This window comes from Trichechus manatus, unplaced genomic scaffold, assembly GCF_000243295.1.
Source record: "Trichechus manatus latirostris isolate Lorelei unplaced genomic scaffold, TriManLat1.0 scaffold00135, whole genome shotgun sequence".
Classification (NCBI taxonomy): domain Eukaryota; kingdom Metazoa; phylum Chordata; class Mammalia; order Sirenia; family Trichechidae; genus Trichechus; species Trichechus manatus.
The window spans coordinates 1478999-1493971 of record NW_004444071.1 but is presented as its reverse complement, the minus strand read 5'-3'; positions in this window follow the sequence as shown (position 1 = coordinate 1493971).

Here is a 14973-nt window from a genome sequence, read left to right as displayed (position 1 = left end):
GGGCTGTTCTCAGCCAATGGCTGAAAGTAGCCGGAATACTTTTCCTACCTATGTGAGACTCATTTGATGGGCAACTTTGGCTGGAAGACCCCCCCCCCCCATCTGCTTGTCTTGCCTGAAACCTTCATACTCTGCCTACCCAATCTTCCTTCTCTCTCTCTCCTTTATACAGTGAGATGTGCATTGCCTTCTGACAATTCTTGCTGCCTCTTCTGGCTCCTTCAGAGGTGATTTACCCAATAATTCTCTTGCACTTATGATCCCCACCTTGATGTCTGCGTCTTGAAGGATTCAAACTAACACTAGATTAGAAAGGCAGTGTAACTTTCTTCTTGTCTACTAGACCACTCTCTATTGGAGTGTTGAGCCACCCTGTAAGAAGTTTGACTACCCTGACACTGTCATGCTGTGAGGAAGCCCAGAAAATATGGAGAGACCAAGTGAATGTCCACTGGTTGACTGCCCCAAGTGAGGTCCTCTTTGACAGCCAGAATCAATCACCAGGTATATGAGAGGAGATACCACCAGATGATTTTATCTCCCAGCCATCAAGTCACCCTCCACTGTTTAGTCTTCCCATCTGAGGCTCTAGTCATTGTATATTAAAGATGAGCTTTTCCTGTTATTCCATACTGGAATTCCTGACCCACAGATGCATGAGCATACTGGAGTGTTTTTTTTTTTTTTTTTTTTTTAAACTACTAATTTTTGGGGTTATTTGTTCCATGAAAATAGTAACTGGGACACTAGGTGAGAATTTACCTATTTTTAGATAAATCACTAATAAATGTTATATCATTACAACTAACTAAATATTGTTCATTGCAAAGAGGTGAGTAGTCTACTAAGGTTATATTTTCTTTGCTATGTAGTCTTTTCCTATTTGAATTACTACTTGGCATTTTTAAATTTTTAATGTAATTTCTTCTCTATATATGTTCTCAATAATTTGGAGACATTCTATCACTTTATCACTACATCATGTTTTCTAATGAGTCTTCCTTCTTTACTGGGCGCTCTCTCTGTCCTGCTCCACCCTGAATAATTTCCCTAGGGCTTGTTATTTTGACTCTACCATTTTTGTGAGATGGATTACCTCTAAATTGGATTACTGTCTCATGGCCCTCCAGCCTACTCCTGCAAAAAAACAAAAAAACAAAGCATATTCTCTAGCTTCCTAAGAAAGAAGGCATGGAAAGTATATCTTCCAGGTATTTGCCCTTGAGAATGCTTTTGAACATTCCCAAAATGTTTTCATAATTCATGACTATAGATTTTATCTCTAGAAGATCTTCTAGTTTCTTTTTCAAATTGTTTCAGTATTTTTTGAGAATATGCTATTCTTGTTTTCCATTTATTCTTTTATATCATTAACGATTTTCAGCATGCTTATTATATAGAATCTATCCAATGTTTCTAGTACCTGAAGTTCTGTGGCATCCATTTGTACTTTATTGAATTTATTGATAATCACTCAAGCTGATTTTTTTTTTTTTTTTTGTCCTTTTGAGATTGAGTGTGTAGACTGAAGCATCAGGATTCACTTCTGAGTGATTGGAAAGAACATGAGCAATTTCATTGTTAGTCCCCCACATAATAATAGAAATAGATAACTTTTTTTTTTTTTAGCAACTTCTGTTGTTTGGGAGTTGATGATAAATTATCAGCCAATTGTGTAATCATTTTGGTAATATCTTAACATGTACTGCATAGGTGGTCTAATAACTTATCTTTTTTTGTGCAAGTATTTGGTAACTATTATCTAGTTTTCAGGCATTGGAGCCTCTGATGAAATTCTAAGACAAAGGAAGTCACATATAAAATTTGTTACATGAGTATTTTCCTCAATGCAAAAAAGTTGTTTTCTGTGCTTCTATGTTTTTTGAAATCTCTTATCATAGTTAAGTGTTAGAAATGAACTAAATTAGGAAAAAAGAAACTTAGTGGGAGGTTACGAAACTCAGTTGGGTAGTTTATCATAAATTTACAATCAAACTATTTTGTACAATTGTGAAATATTCGCTAGCAGCCTGGGTGATGTGGTGGGGATGATACACACTTGAATACATTCGAATTTGGAAGTTTTCAGGCTGGCAGGGTAGATTGAAGCCGTACTAATTAGTAAAACATGTTATCTAAAGCTTATTATCCTGAATCTTAGGCAAGTTGGTGTAAAATTGTTTATAGGAGGAATTGATAGAGAAATTCAAGGGCTCATCAATCTAGAGTTGCTGATGAAGTCTAAAAATAAGTCTATAGGAGTAATTAAGGGAGATTGGTAAAGAATAGAAGACTATGGGAAAAAGTAAACTCTTTGCTATCAAGTCTATTCTGACTCATAGCGACCCTATAGGACAGAGTAGAACTGCCCCATAAGTTTTCCAAGGAGTGGCTGGTGGATTTGAACTGCTGACCTTTTGGTTAGCAGCCAAACACTTAAGCCCTTGGGTCACCAGGGCTCCATTGGAAAAATTATTTGACGGTTATTTGTGACTTCAGAGGTGAAGTAATTTCAGGTCATGATAAAGTTTAGAATGTGAGCAGGAAAATGTGTGAATTAGGGGGAGTTAATTATCTCATTGGAAATTAATATGGGAGAATATATTTTTTTATGAGGCCAGTGATGTTATTCAGGAAGACAAGACTGAGCGAAAAGTTCAGTGAAATCAGTGGAGTGATCAGGTAGTTAGTGGATGGCAGCAATGGAGAGTGGTGGAGTGGACACTGTCATTGTTCCATCTAAATATGCTTGCATCACCTTGGACGGATCACTTTCTCTGAGTTCATGCACCAGATTTTGAGTACTTTCACTTGTAATGGCCTTCATGTGTGACTTTCTTTGGAGGAGTTACTTGATCTATAGGAGGAGCTCTTTGGCCCCAGTTAGGCCTTGAGCTTATGACCCTGCCAGAGTTGGGATTGTTGTTGTTGTTAGGTGCCTGTGAGTCAGTTCTGACTCATAGTGACCCTACGTACAACAGAAGGAAACACTGCCCTGTCTTGTACCATCCTCACAATAGTTGTTATGCTTGAGCCCATTGTTGCAGCCATTGTGTCAATCCATCTCATTCAGGGTCTTCCTTTTCCTCAATGACCCTCTACTTTACCAAGCATGATGTTCTTTTCCAGGGGCTGATCTCTCCTGATAACTTGTCCAAAGTATGTGAGATGTAGTCTTGCCATCCTTGCTTCTAAGGAGCATTCTGTTTGTACTTCTTCCAACACAGATTTGTTCATTCTTTTGGTAGTCCATGGTATGTTCTATATTCTTCACTAACACCATAGTTCAAAGGCATCAACTCTTTTTCAATCTTCCTTATTCATTGCCCAGCTTCTCATGCATATGACGTTATTGAAAACACCATGGCTTGGGTCAGGCACACCTTAGTCTTCAAGGTGACTTGTTTGCTTTTTTAACACCTTAAAGAGGTCTTTTGCAGCAGATTTGCTCAATGCAATGCGTCATTTGATTTCTTGACTGCTGTTTCTATGGATGTTGATTGCGGACACCTCTGAGTTGGGATTGAGAGGTGTCTTGTCGCTAAAGACTGGAATGGAAGAATGGAAACCCAGCTCCTTTGACTTAGGGAAAACTTGGAGGAATAATTTACACTTCGAAATTGTACTATAAGATCATGTTGAAGTTGTGCTTTTTCTTAAAATTTTGCTTTTCTTTTGCTTCTTTGCTTTCACTGTCCTACTTCCCTCATTTCCTTTACCTGCTTCTCTGAGAGCACTTCCTTGATAAATCACATACAGCCTGTTGTCAGGATTTGCTTCTGGTCAACTGATCCTAAAATAAGCCTGTTGCCATCATATCGACCGTATAGGACAGAGTAGAACTGCCCCATAGGGTTTCCAAGAAACAGCTGATGGATTCAAACTTCTGACATTTTGGTTAACAACTGTAGCTCTTAACAACTGCACCACCAGGGCTCCTATCTGAAAATAAATGGAGTGAAATGCTTTATCCTTAAAGAAACAAGCATTTCCAAAGAGGGATAGTAAAACTAATTTGGTGCAGAGAGGCTTTGATCCCTGAAGTATATGAGACCTGGGGAGGATGACAGCATAAGCAACCCCATTTGAGAGGTCTGAAGAAGAAATGCATTTTAAATTTTTGAAAAAATAAACCAAAACACATTGCATCATCTCTATGCTCTTCTTTCAGACATCTACTTTTTTGGTAAATTTTCATCTACTACCATTCCAAAGGCACCAGTTGAACACCCATTATTTTTTATTCCTGTCTCAACTTCTAGATAGCCTTTGAATTTAATGAATTATTGTTAGTAACTCCAGAAATGGTAGAATATCAAATAATTATTTTTGTTACTGTGACTTTGTGTATTCCTTCCATCATTTTTTTATGCTTCCTGCCTTGTTCAATATTTTGCCCACAGAATCCTAGAAGCTGGACTATATGAAGGGGAATGTGGCATCAGAATTGGAGAAAGATTCATTAACAACCTGCAATATGCAGACGACACAACCTTGCTTGCTGAAAGTAAAGAGGCATTGAAGCACTTACTGATGAAGATCAAAGACCACAGCCTTCAGTATGGATTACACCTCAACATGGAGAAAACAAAAATCCTCACAAGTGGACTGAAAAGCAACATTATGATAAAGGGAGAAAAGGTTGCAGTTGTCAAGGATTTTATTATTCTTGGATCCACAATCAACACCTATGAATGCAGCAGTCAAGGAATCAAATCTGCTGCAAAGATCTCTTTAAGTGTTAAAAAGCAAGGATGTCACTTTGAGGACTATGGTGCACCTGACCCAAGCCACAGTATTTTCTATCACCTCATATGCATGCAATGCGGGACGATGAATATGGAAGATGGAAGAAGAATTGATGACTTAGTATTATGGTGTTGGCAAAGAATAGTGAATACTGCCAGAAGAAGGAACAAATCTGTCTTGGAGGAAGTACAGCCAGAAAGCTCATTAGAAACAAGGAAGGCGAGACTTCTCACATACTTTGGACATGCTACCAGGAGGAACCCATCCCTGAATAAGGACATCATGCTTGGTAAAGTAGATGATCAGTGAAAAGGAGAAAGACCCTCAAAGAGATTAATTGAAACAATGGCTGCAACAATGGGCTGAAACATTGCAAGATTCTGAGGATGGAGCAGGACCAGGCAGTATTTTGTTCTGTTGTACGCAGGGCACTATGAGCAGAATTTACTCAATGGCACCTAACAACAGCAACAACATTGTTAATAAGGAAAATATATTGCAAAGTCTGATTAAATTATTCAGTGTCTTGCTTTTTATCTATCAAATAAAAGAACATGGGCTTCAGATACAAGAAATTTATTGAAAAGCTTTCATGTGCACCAAAACACCTAGTACTTCATTTTCCTCAGGAAGGAGTTGTGTTTTCCTCATTAATCTTTCTATTTATCATCTTTGCTTTTTCATAAGTTCAGATCCTGGCACCTTATTACAAATTCATAAGAAAACAATGAAAACAAAACCTGTTGGTTTGTGTGCTGTGACATATCATTACACCTCCCCAAAGGGGAAAACATTAAAACATTACACTTAAGGAAACATGTTTTCAGTAATATTGTTCATTTGCTATTATCTTCCTTTTATTCTCAGTATTCAGAGTTGCATATGGAGATATTATTCCCACTGTTCATAGAAGTTTCTGCTGTGCTGGAAAGCTAGTTGCTAACAGCTCACAGTCTCTTCTGTGCAAACATTATAAGGCTCCAAATCCCTCAAGGAAAAACTGCTTATCTGTTTCATTTCTACCATCTTCCAACATTCTCATCCCTGATAAAATGTAGAGATGGTAAACGAAGGATGCATTTCATGATAACCTTTTGGTGCCAACAGAGATCTCACAACGGGGCACATTTCCTGCCTGACAGGTGGTCTCCTCTGCTCAAACGTCACCCAGCTGGTGACCTTAGCAAGAGCATAAAACCCACCTCTTAGACTGGGGACTGAGAGCATCAGGGTTCAGATATCCACGCGAGACTCTCACACTGAAAATCTCTGCAATGTCTTTATTAACCTGTGTATCTGAGTCATCCATTTAGTCATGTCTATGGATGGTGAAGACTGTAGTAACGGGAAATGAGCGCCATGCTCCCCATGTGTTCTAGGGGACTCACTCACATTGTATTTAAAAGACTTCTAATGGGCTCTAATTATAAATTGAAAAAAACCCACATGCACATCAAGAAATAGTGTTTGCAATCCTTCCTTAGATTAGAACCATTTTTAGTTTTAATTTCCTTTGAGAGTTGATAACAAATACTTGCTAAGGCTTGTCATTACAGGGGAAACATATAGTTACTGGCAAATTTCCAAAGTGTTAAGAAAGTGAGAATTTCGTCTTTGTAATAATTGCTTATAACAGTAATTAATGGTCTGGGACTTGTGTGATTAAGTAGATTTTATACCTAGATTCTTCTGTTAGTCAATGCACCTGAGTATTTCCAGTTACTAATCATATCCACTTCCGTAATTCATATCGACCCCATTTCTTTTAAATTGTACCTCCAAGTGTTTGAAGTTCTCCAAAGCTTATCTGTTTTATCCTCTTTCCAATTCACAACACAAGCCATGTCAAGATAATTAACTTTGATAACCTATTTAGCATAAAGTTATTATAAGCCAACGAAGAGGGAGCAGACTTTCCAGAAATTCCTCCAGATTCTTAACTTTCTAAATTAGAACACAAGTTGCCATTTTCAAAACCTTTAGATAATATCAATTGTGTTAGTAAGCATAGTCAGGATTTATATAGGTTCTATGGGAAAGAAGGAGCCTTGGTTGTGCAGTGGTTAGAGCTCAGCTGCTAACTCAAAGGTATGAGGTTTGAACCCACTAGCCGTTCTATGGGAGAAAGATGTGGCAGTCTGCTTCCGTAAAGATTATAGGCTTGGAAAACCTATGGGGCAGCTCTACTGTGTCCTATAGGGTTGCTATGATTTGGAATTTAACTTGATGACAATGGGTTTGGGTTTGGTTTATGAGACAAGTTCCATTTTTTATATTTTGCATGGAGAAACATTCTAGAATTTTATGAATGGGCTTAATCATCAGATATTAATTGTATAAGTTATAAGTAAACACAGTTAAGTCAAAGATCATCTATAATTTGAACTGTGCTAATACTTCCTGAAGTTGTAGAAGATTTGATGATGCTAAATCTAAAAGGAGAAATTCCCTAATTTTTTTGTAAGTCCTTAACATTTTGTTACATGACGTTGCTTTAGATTTCTACTTCATAAATTTGCTTCTTAATATTTTGATTTCCTATTGATAAAGCCTTCATGGGATAAATTACTTTGGTTCGGAAATTCTACTGCACAGATATTGGAAGGGAAAAAAAAGAGGAGTTTCATCATCAAGTATATTTTGAACACAGTCAATATTTTGAAATGCCCACAATAGAATTGAAAAGGGGGTCATTGTAGACACTGCCAGATAATGACCAGTCACATGTTTTATGTTGTAATTTAAGTTCTCTGCACAAGGATTGATAGTAGTTTTGAACACTGCTAGGTCTTCTTCAGGTGAGACAAGAGGAAGGTTTTAAGTGGGAGCAGAACTTAAAGGTTTTAAGTGACTAGAAGATTAAGTCCAAATTCTCTTTCCCCAGGTCTTAAAAAGGGCAAGGGAAAATAATATTTTGTAATGAAACCTTCCAGCTTTTTTTTTTTCCTTTACTCCCAAATACTATATCTATTTCTCAAAAAAAAAAAAAAAAAAAAAAAAAATCTATCTGATCATTGACATCTCCATAAATTCACCAAAACTAACAAATTACATCACTTTTGAAACTCTGGATGAATTTGTTCTTGATTTTCCTGTTGGTCAGATCTATTATCTTTGTATTCATATATTGAAATTTAATAAGATAGTAGAAAATGTATTTCAATTTTTTTTTCAGTTACAAAAAAGAAAAGCTTTAGAAAGAATCGAGGGAAAATTAAAAGTGAATTAAAAGAAATACTAAAATAAATACTAAGTAACACTAGTATTAATTGAAATGCTTTAAAATCTAAGGGTACATTTTCACAAACAAGCAAATAACCTACCAAACTGAGAGTACTTAAAGTGACAGCAAGTCAATTGTTTGAGATACAGTGTTTGAAAATCTCACTTTAAATGAAAATTTTGAGTCTTATTTTAGATATTTTAGCATGAAATGCTGCCATTTGTGGGAGGGAGAAAGCAAGTAGACAGAATTTGTTGCTAGCTTATATCAACATTTGGACCTAATTTTCTTGCATTTTTGTTTAATGCTGTTCCAATTGGAGGCATGATGTGAGCTGGATGCACCATCTGAGGATGGCAGCTCCACAGGCATCCACAAACCTGCTAAAAGGCTTTGCATGTGTTTATTTATTTCTGTGATTGCATTTCTCAGCTTATGGGTGTTTACCCAGCACCAGCTTTCTACACTGAGAAGTAAAAGTGAATGTACTTAGAATGTGTGTGTTCTAGTTATATTGAAATACTTTATTGGGAAATTAAAAACTATTTGTAGAAGAAAGTGGTGTGGGGATCTGTCAATTTTAAAAGAATAAAGATTAATCACTTACGCTTGAATAAAATCTGGCTATGAACTAATAACTAGCTGAATGAAATTAAGTTTGAATGACGGGAACTTACTGAGTAATGTACATGTACTTCGCTATGGGGAAAGATGTTGTTCAAGTGTTAAAAAGTTCAATAAGCTGAATGATTGAACATATAGTGTAGCGGGCTGAAGGGTATCCCCCAAATACATGCCCGCTAAGAACCTCAGATTTTGAACTTACTTGGAATTTGAACTCACCATCTCTCTTTGTAGGTGTAATTAAGGCAAGTAAGGATCTCCAGCAGAGATGGTTTGGGATCAATGACAGAGAGACAGAAAAGGAGAAGACACAGAGGGGAAGGTCATGTGAAGATGGAGGAGGAGATTGGAGTGATGCACGTATAAGCCAAGGAACATTGAGGATGGCCAAAGCCACCAGAAGGTAGGAGAGAAGCATTGGGCAGATTTTCCCTCAGAGCCTCCAGAAGGAATCAACCTGGCTAACGCCTAGGAATGTGAGAGAACAAGTTTCTGTTGTTTAGAACCACCAAGTTATAGTAATTTGTTATGACAGCTCAAGGAAACTAATACACAAAACTTTCTTCTTCCGATCTCTGGCAAGTATACACAGGCATACTAGATTTTCCCATTTGATGTCCTCATTCCTTTTGGTTCATCCATATTATCTTATATTCATGGCATGAGTAAGAGTATGCAAATATATGACATCAATAGGTATTTATTTGGTAGCAGAAATTCTGTGTGTAGAGGAGTTAAGAGACTTGCTGTCTAGCATGGGGATTTCCACAGGTTGGAGTAAAGCCGCAGAGACATCAGGACACACAGAATGGAACAATCATGCAGAAAGAAACATTTTGATTAAAAGATTTAGAAGAACTTTATAGCTATATACTCATATGACCCACATTTTTCATGTGTGATTTGTGTTGTGAATTTTTATTCTGAAATTTCCATTTTGGACCTTGATTCTTTGCAGTGGAGATGACTGGCCTCAGAGAAAGTCCTTTTTTTCCTATCTCTTTCATTTTATCCAGTCATTTTTGATCTGCTACTAACCAAAAGGATTGGCAGTTCAAACCCAGCCCACCACTCCACAGAAGAGAAGGTTTGGTGAGCTGCTTCCATAAAGATTATAATTAAGAAAACCCTATGGAGCAATTCTACTCTGTAACACACAGGATCATCATGAGTCAGGGGCCACTCAGTGATAGCTAGCAACAACATCCTTGGAACTACCAAATAATCTCCAATTCTCCCTATCCCCTTCACCCTGATATCCTTTTTTGAAGTATATCTTGATACTATTTTAAGTATACTGAACTCTATAATTTTAATTTTCTCAGTGCTATTATTCTCCTTAAAACAAAAGTCATTTCCCTTTTTGTTATGTCACCATCCCCACCTTCTGTGAGAAGGCTCTTACTTCAGTCCTTCCACTCTCTGGTCTCAGATTTTCTTCCCAACTTTATCTTTCAGTAGTTGCCCTGTATCCCTTATCTAGACAAATGAAGCTGATTCATAGACTCTTTAATCCATTCTACCTTGCTCATGCACATTTTTCTCAAGTATAAAATTGTTTCCTTCTCTATACTTTGTTAAGACTTACATGCACCATACCCTGTCTTCAGAATTTTTTCTTTAATGACGCTGGGCAGAATTGACTTCCTTGTTCTTTGAATTCCTCCTGCCCTTTTTATTTACATTTTTCATATAGTATGTGGATGACATGTTAATAGTAGTAGTTTTCTACTGATACTATGAGAAATTACCACAATTTAGCTCCTTAAAAGAGCATTAATTTATTATTTCAAAGTTCCATAGGTTAGAGTTCCAGGTACACAATCGTTCAGCTGGTTCTCTGCTTATAGTCTCATAAGGCCAAAATCAAGGTGCCAGCAGAGCTGCCCTCATTTCTGGAAGCTCTAGGATAAATCCACTTCCAAGTTCATTTAAAATATTGAAATAATTCAGTTCCATGCAGTTGTAGGACTGAGGTTCCCATTTTCTTGATGATTATTGACCAGAGGTTGTTCTCAGTTTCTAGAGGGCTTCGTATTTCTTGGCCCATGGTCTTCTTCCTCCATTTTCAAAGCCAGCCATGGTGGCTCAAGTCTTTCTCACACACTGAATCTTTCTGACTCTTCCTTCTGCAGCATTTCTTCTGCTTTAGCCAGAGAATTTTCTCTGCTTCTAAGAACTGATGTGATTAGATTAAGCCCATCTAGATAATCTAAAATAATCTCCCTATTTTAAGAACTATAATCTTAATCACATTTTCAAAATCCCTTCTCACCAATATCTAGATTAGTGTTTGATGAATAACCAGCGTCCAGGAGTGTTGGGGCTGCAGCATCCTTACCACTCTGTTGGCCTCCATCCTTTATTACCTTGCATTGACCACTGTGATATCTATTTACATTGACTTTCTAAGCCTTCGCTGCACCCTCCTCCTACTCAGAGTGTTGTGAGGTCAAAGACTACATTTTCCACACTCTATTGGAGTTTATCTTAGGGATATGAATAAAATTTCTGAAAATAAAATCCTCATGCAGACTTGAAGGTATAAGTGAAATGAAAGCCATTCCCCTGAAGTCCCCTGCACATCGGTTAATAAGATAGTCATTGGCCTGAAACAGGGTCCAATATTCATTTCCAGTTTCCCAGCTTTCAAAAAAAACAATGCCGGTTACTCTGGCTTCTTGATTTGACTGCATTTTCCCTGAATTATGGCTCAGTTTCCCACTTTCTAGTGTTATGTGGTCCAGGCTGCTGTGGCAGTGGTTGCAGTTGCAAACCTTAATGAAAATATCCTAGTTGTAGTCTCAGAGGAAGTAGCTGCCCTGGTGAACCAGTTCTCCATTCTTGGAGTCTTTTCAAGAAGCTCACTTTAAAACATGATTGTTTATCCCTTCCAGGATTTTGTAAGACCCTATTTACCTGTATTAAATTCTTTCATGCTTAAAATAACTAGTTTTTTCGTTCTTTTTCTCCCATTGAACTATGCCTAACACAGTATTGAATCCCAGGAATGGGGTGCAACAGAGAAAACCCTTAAAATATTTGTTTTTGGATCAGTAGCCAGGTAACAGGTGTAGAGAATCTGATTTTACATGTTGAGATCTTGTAAGGCATTGGCTAAGCATTTGGTAAAATTATCATTTATGATAATTATCATTTATGAAATTTGGAAGGATGTTCCACAGTGCCTGTAACTTTGAGGGAAGTTGTTAGAGTAGTAATGTTGGTTTATCTTACCTGGTTCTCTTTCTGTTTACCAAAGTATTATAGAAGCAGATGAGTTTGGGCAAGAATTTTCCAGTGTGAGAAAAGAGTCAGAAAGAAATAGAAAGATACAGAAATTTGGAGCTCATAGTATTAGAAAATCTAGTTGCCTCTGCGACTCAAAAATCTGGTGTTAATGCCAAGTAAGGAAGCCAATAAATAAGACAGGCTTAATAATTACATCCAGAAAAGAAGTTTGTGTTTACTTCTTAGCATAGGGAACTAACTGCAAGCAAGTAGATCAAAAAAGCCCAATGGATTTTGAGGTAATTGTGTTACCAAAGAAACCACAATTCCAGGCTGAGAAACCTGTATGTTTTTTCAGTCCTAGAAGCAATCCACAGGTTTCCAGTGCCAAACAAGCAGAAAGTGGGCAATAACATTGGGCATCATCCAAGGAGAACCTACTTTCTAGCATCCATCTCACATATAACCACAAGAGATCAAGGGGAAGAAATAACAAAGAGGGAAAAGTCATGAACAACAGAAGATACAGGAAGGGGGAGTTACTCCCCGAATGCTGAGACAGGGTCTATGTAAGTAACCCATTTTACTGTCAGACAAGAAAGGAGTCCGCAATTCCATCCCAAGCATTTTTTTTGTTATTGTTGTTAGAGATCAGTTATTGCTGAGGGTTTTTAATCCCCAAACTTTTTTTTTTTTTGATGGAAATTTTAATTATGTTTATCTTGTTGCTATTCCTCCAGGTATCTTTCAGTTAAAGACTTTGTTCTGAAATCACATAGGTAAAGTGAAATATTTTAAAGCTATATTAGTCTAAGTGTGTTTTTGATAACTTCATAGAAAATGATGAAAATGATCTGTTTTATGTCTCAGTTATGTTTCTACCTTAGAAACATTGCAGTTTTATATTCAATTGCATATTTTATACAAGATTGCATTGTCCATTTACTAATATAACCAACTTAGTGTTATGAATAAATTTTAATAAATGCCTTGAATTATTCTATAATTTTCATATTGTGCCTAATTTCTGTGGTTTGTGTAAATCAAGCCAAATGTTTTCTACTTACTTCCTAAAGTACTGAGAAATAGTGATAAAGTAATCTAACCTTTAAGTGAATCCAAACATTATATAAATCACACAGAATCTGTAGTTATTTTTCATATTAAATGACACTATATGATTACTTATTACGTGCTACAGCTGCTAACCAAATGGTTGGTTGGCAGTTTGAATCCACCAGCTAGCTGCTCCTTGGAAACCTTATGGGGCAGTTCTACTCCATCCTGTAGGGTTCCTATGAGTCAGCATGAACTGACCGGCAACGAGTTTGGTTTTTAGTTTTGATGACACAGTGGTTAAAGCTGTCAACTGCTAACCTAAAGGTCAGCAGTTGGAAATCACTAGTGGCTCCTTGGGAGTAAGATGTAGCAGTCAGCTTCTGTAGAGATTTACAGCCTTGGAACCCCCACTGGGTCGCTATGAGTCAGAATCGACTCAATGGCAGTGGGTTTGGTTTTGGGTTACCGAAATTATTGGATGGTTTGAACGATTAATTTATGTCACAAACTAAGGGAATCAGGATGTAGTGTTTGATGCAAAAAGGCTAAATTGATATGAACTTGTATATTGTGAAATCTATTAATTTAGGAAACTTGATGGAGAAACTTATTTTTATTATGATGATGTCATAATCTTTTTTAAAAATCCTTTAAAAATGATTACTAAATTCAATAATAATAATAATAACGTCACGCTTGGTAAAGTAGAGGGTCAGCATAAAAGATAGACCCTCAACAAAGATGGATTGACACAGTGGCCGCAATAATGGGCTTAAGCATAACAATGATTCTGAAGATGGTGCAGGACCAGGCAGTGCTTCCTTCTGTTGTACATGGAGTTCCTAGGAGTTGGAACCAACTCAACAGCACCTAACAACAATAACAACAACAATAATGACTATAATTGAACACATAATATGTTACAGACGGGGCCTTGGTGGCACAGTAGTTAAGAGCTCAGGCTGCTAACCAAAAGGTCAACAGTTCAAATCCACCATCAGCTCCTTGGAAATCCTGTGGGGCACTTCTACCCTGTCCTGTAAGCTTGCTGTGATTCAGAATCTACTCAACGGCACATGAAATATGTGCTAATGAGGACCCTGTACACAAATCAAGAGGCAGTCATTCGAACAGAACAAGGGGATAACGCGTGGTTTAAAGTCAGGAAAGGTGTGTGTCAGGGTTGTATCCTTTCACCATATTTTTTCAGCCTGTCTGCTGAGCAAATAATCTGAGAAACTGGATTATATGAAAAAGAACAGAGCATCAGGATTAGAGGAAGGCTCATTAAAAACCTGAGTAATGCAAGTCAACGTTGCTTGCTGAAAGTGAAGAGGACTTGAAGCATTTACTGACGAAGATGACAGTCTTCAGTATGGATTACACTTTAACATGAAAACAAAAATCCTTGAAACTGGACCAATAAGCAAGATCACGATAAAGGAGAAAAGGCTGAAGTTATCAAGGATTTAATTTTGCTTGGATCCACAATCAACACCCATGGGAGCAGCAGTCATGAAATCAAATGATGCATTGCATTGGGCAAATGTGCTGAAAAAGACCTCTTTAGAGTGCTGAAAAGCAAAGATGTCACCTTGAAGCCCAAGGTGCACTTGAAACAAGTCATGGTGTTTCCAAATGCCTCCTATTGCATGTGAAAGCTGGACACTGATGATTAAGGAAGACTAAAGAAGACTTGACACCTTTGAATTACATTGTTGAAAGATTGTTGAATATACAACGGAGTGCTAAAAGAATGAAGAAATCTGGATTTCCCGGCAAAATGGTGCTCTAGGCAGAAGCACCACGCTGTCCCTCCACAGCAAAGATCCGAAAAACTAAGCTGAACAGAGAATACAACAATCCTGAAACCCTAAAACATCGAATGCAGAGATAAAGAACTCAGCCAAGCACCAAATGGAGTGAGAAAACTGACAGAGAACGGAGAGGGAGGAGAGATTCATCCAGAGGTCCCCTACAAGCTAACGCAGCGCGGATCCGCCAACTTGGACTCCTATCTGAGACCAGCAAACAGGGGGTACGAGAAAGCAGCCTCATGGAGCGTCCAGCAGGAGACAAAACAACTG